The sequence below is a fragment of the Lissotriton helveticus genome, chromosome 3_1 (genome assembly GCF_964261635.1).
Source record: "Lissotriton helveticus chromosome 3_1, aLisHel1.1, whole genome shotgun sequence".
Taxonomy (NCBI): Eukaryota; Metazoa; Chordata; class Amphibia; order Caudata; family Salamandridae; genus Lissotriton; species Lissotriton helveticus.
Genome location: NC_136061.1, coordinates 902,999,607 through 903,004,375, shown reverse-complemented (window position 1 = coordinate 903,004,375; position 4,769 = coordinate 902,999,607).

Below are 4,769 nucleotides of genomic sequence, written 5' to 3'. Positions count from 1 at the left end.
GTCCGGGGCTCCATCCAGGCTGATGGCATGGCAGAGTGCCCGGGACGGGCTCCATGGTTTTCAGGGTGGTCTCCCCCTGGGTGTCGGGGCGCTCCAGGCCGATGGCATGGAAAAGTGCCCAGGACGGGCTCCATGCGTCCCGGGCCTTCGTCCCCCAGGCGTCCGGGGCTCCATCCGGGCTGACGGCATGGCAGAGTGCCCGAGTCGGGCTCCATGATTTTCAGGGTGGTCCTCCCCTGGGTGTTGGGGCGCCCCAGGCCAATGGCATGGGAAAGTGCCCAGGATGGGCTCCATGAGTCCTGGGCATTCGTCCCCCGGGCGTCCAGGGCTCCATCCAGGCTGACAGCATGGCAGAGTGCCCGGGTCAGGCTCCATGGTTTTCAGGGTGGTCCTCCCCTAGGTGTCGGGGCGCTCCAGGCCAATGGCATGGAAAAGTGCCCAGGATGGGATCCATGCGTCCTGGGCATTCGTCCCCCGGGCGTCTGGGGCTCCATCCAGGCTGACGGCATGGCAGAGTGCCCGGGTCGGGCTCCATGGTTTTCAGGGTGGTCCTCCCCTAGGTGTCGGGGCGCTCCAGGCCAATGGCATGGAAAAGTGCCCAGGACGGGCTCCATGCGTCCCGGGCATTCGTCCCCCGGGCATCCGGGGCTCCATCCAGGCTGACGGCATGGCAGAGTGCCCGCGTCGGGCTCCATGGTTTTCAGGGTGGTCCTCCCCTGGGTGTCAGGGGGCTCCAGGCCAACGGCATGGAAAAGTGCCCAGGACGGGCTCCATGCGTCCCGGGCATTCGCCCCCGGGCGTCCGGGGCTCCATCCAGGCTGACGGCATGGCAGAGTGCCCGGGACGGGCTCCATGGTTTTCAGGGTGGTGTCCCCCTGGGCGTCGGGTCGCTCCAGGCCGATGGCATGGAAAAGTGCCCAGGACGGGCTCCATGCGTCCCGGGCCTTCGTCCCCCGGGCGTCCGGGGCTCCATCCGGGCTGACGGCATGGCAGAGTGCCCGAGTCGGGCTCCATGGTTTTCAGGGTGGTCCTCCCCTGGGTGTTGGGGCGCCCCAGGCCAATGGCATGGGAAAGTGCCCAGGATGGGCTCCATGCATCCTGGGCATTCGTCCCCCGGGCGTCTAGGGCTCCATCCAGGCTGACGGCATGGCAGAGTGCCCGGGTCGGGCTCCATTGTTTTCAGGGTGGTCCTCCCCTAGGTGTCGGGGCGCTCCAGGCCAATGGCATGGAAAAGTGCCCAGGATGGGATCCATGCGTCCTGGGCATTCGTCCCCCGGGCGTCTGGGGCTCCATACAGGCTGACGGCATGGCAGAATGCCCGGGTTGGGCTCCATGGTTTTCAGGGTGGTCCTCCCCTAGGTGTCGGGGCGCTCCAGGCCAATGGCATGGAAAAGTGCCCAGGACGGGCTCCATGCGTCCCGGGCATTCGTCCCCCGGGCGTCCGGGGCTCCATCCAGGCTGACGGCATGGCAGAGTGCCCGGGTCGGGCTCCATGGTTTTCAGGGTGGTCCTCCCCTGGGTGTCAGGGGGCTCCAGGCCGATAGCATGGAAAAGTGCCCAGGACGGGCTCCATGCGTCCCGGGCATTCGCCCCCAGGCGTCCGGGGCTCCATCCAGGCTGACGGCATGGCAGAGTGCCCGGGTCGGGCTCCATCGTTTTCAGGGTGGTCCTCCCCTGGGTGTTGGGAGTGCTCCAGGCCGACGGCATGTCAAACTGCCCAGGACGGGCTCCATGAGTCCGGGACAGTCCTCCCCCGGGCGTCCGGGACACCCATCTCCAGGAGGCCAACGGCATGGCAAAGTACCCAGGACGGGCTCCATGGGTCCCGGGCAGACCTCCCCCGGGCGTCCGGGGCACCCATCTCCATGAGGCCAACGGCATTGGCAAAGTACCCAGAACGGGCTCCATGGGTCCCGGGCAGACCTCCCCCAGGGCGTCCGGAGCACCCATCTCCATGAGGCCAACGGCATCGGCAAAGAACCCGGGAAGGGCTCCACGGGTCCCGGGCAGGCCTCCCCCGGGCGTCCGGGGCACCCACCTCCAGGCCAACGGCATGCCAAAGTGCCCAGGACTGGCTCCACGGGTACCGGGCAGTCCTCCCCCGGGCGTCCGGGGCTCATATCTCCAGGCCAACGGCATGGCTCAATGCCCAGGATGGGCTCCATGGGTCCCGGGCAGCTTCCCACCCCCCCCTCGGCGTCCGAGGCTCCCACCTCCAGGCCGACGGCATGTCAAAGTACCCAGGACGGGCTCCATGGGTCCCGGGCAGCTTCCCCCGGGCGTCCGGCGCACCCACCTCCAGGCCGACGGCATGTCAAAGTACCCAGGACGGGCTCCACGGTTCCCGGGCATTCCTCCCCCAGGTCGTCCGGGCCCTAGAGCTCCGGTGGTCCAACCTGCGCCTGAGGCCCAGCCGGGGTCCAAGAGCCCTGCCTTTCGTGGGCAGGCATTCAGGAACCCTACCGCGAAGGCTTGGGATGGATGGGGAGCTGGGAGTCCTTTCGATCCCGGCCATCTGGTCGCACGTTTCCGCTCGGCCATCTGGTCGCACGCAATGCTTTCCAATGGGGCGACAAGATGGCCGGGGTTCCCTGGAAGTCCCGATGAGGTGCCATTTGCCTCCCCAATCCCACTTTCGCGCCTTGGGTGCCCTCTGTCCGCTCGAGTGCACGGATTACAAGAAAGGGGGGTAATTTTCCTCCGGATTATTAGGGACAGGGTACGCCTGGACACTTCTCGCGGGCTGGCAGTTCTCTGCCCGGGGGACCAGATGAGATATGCCTGGGCAACACCTCCCCCGGGCGTCCGGGGCTCCATTCTCCGGGCCAACGGCATGGCTCAATGCCCAGGACGGGCTCCACGTGTCCCGGACAGACCTCCCCTGGGCGTCCGGGGCACCCATCTCCAGGAGGCCAACGGGATGGCAAAGTACCCGGGAAGGGCTTCATGGGTCCTGGGCAGCCCTCCCCCGGGCGTCCGGGGCTCCCACCTCCAGGCCGACGGCGTGTCAAACTGCCCAGGACGGGCTCCATGGGTCCCAGACAGCCCTCCCCCGGGCGTCCGGGGCACCCATCTCCAGGAGGCCAACAGGATGGCAAAGTACCCGGGAAGGGCTCCACGGGTCCCGGGCAGCCCTCCCCTGGGCGTCCGGGCCTCCCACCTCCAGGCCGACGGCATGTCACACTGCCCAGGACGGGCTCCATGGGCCCTGGACAGACCTCCCCCGGGCGTCAGGGGCACCCATCTCCAGGAGGCCAACGGGATGGCAGAGTACCAGGACGACGGCATGTCAAAGTGCCCAGGACGGGCTCCACGGGCCCCGGGCAGCCCTCCCCCGGGCGTTCGGGGCACCCATCTCCAGGAGGCCAACGGCGTTGCAAAGTACCCGGGAAGGGCTCCACGGGTACCGGGCAGTCCTCCCCCCGGGCGTCCGGGGCACCCATCTCCATGAGGCCTACGGCATTGGCAAAGTACCCGGGAAGGGCTCCACGGGTCCCGGACAGGCCTCCCCCGGGCGTCCGGGGCACCCTCCTCCAGGCCGACGGCATGTCAAAGTGTCCAGGAGGGGCTCCATGGGTCCCGGGCAGCCCGCTCCCGGGCGTCCGGGGCTCCCACCTCCAGGCCGACGGCATGTCAAAGTGCCCAGGACGGGATCCATGGGTACCGGGCAGTCCTCCCCGGGCGTCCGGGGCTCCCATCTCCAGGCCAACGGCATGGCTCAATGCCCAGGACGGGCTCCACGGGTCCGGCGCAGGCCTCCCCCGGGCGTCCAGGGCACCCATCTCCATGAGGCCAACGGCATTGGCAAAGTACCCGGGAAGGGCTCCACGGGTCCCGGGCAGGCCTCCCCCGGGCGTCCAGGGCACCCACCTCCAGGCCGACGGCATGTAAAAGTGGCCAGGACGGGCTCCATGGGTCCCAGGCAGTCCGCCCCCGGGCGTTCGGGGCACCCATCTCCAGGAGGCCAACGGCGTTGCAAAGTACCCGGGAAGGGCTCCACGGGTACCGGGCAGTCCTCCCCCGGGCGTCCGGGGGCTCCCTTCTCCAGGCCAACGGCATGGCTCAATGCCCAGGACGGGCTCCATGTGTCCCGGACAGACCTCCCCCGGGCGTCCGGGGCACCCATCTCCAGGCCAACGGCATGGCTCAATGCCCCTGACGGGCTCCATGGGTCCGGGGAGGCGTCCCATGCGCCTCCGGGCTTGGGAGCCCCGGCTGGGTCCAGGGGCCGGTCCGGGCCCCGGGTCGGGTGCTCCGGCCCTGGGCCCTGTCTCCCAGCCTGCCGCACTGCCAAGGGCATGGGAACGGGTTCCGTTGTGCCCGAGGAGCCTCCCCTTGCTTGTCTGTGTTCAGGAGCTCCATCCGGGGCCCCCGAAGGCTCGGGGATGGCGGCCTCCCCACCCCGGGCTCTGTCCTTGGTCCTGCTGCGTGGCAGGGTGCCCGGGACGGGGTCCGGAGGGACTGGGGAGGGGGTCCCATGCGCCTCCGGGCTTGGGAGCCCCGGCTGGGTCCAGGGGCCCGACCGGGCACCGGGTCGGGTGCCACAGCCCTGGGTCCCATCCCACCGGCCTGCTGCTCCACCCAGGGCCCAGGACAGGGGTCCGTCGGTCCCTTGCAGGCCTCCCCTGCTTGTCAAGGTGTAAGCGGGCCCCGGGTCGGAGGGTCCGCCGGCCCCTGGCAGCCTCTATGGCTGTGGCCCGGCTGGGGCCCCGGGCCTCCGGCCCGCCATGCCCCGGGTGCCCGCTCCCTCCTTCGTCGGGGCACGGGGT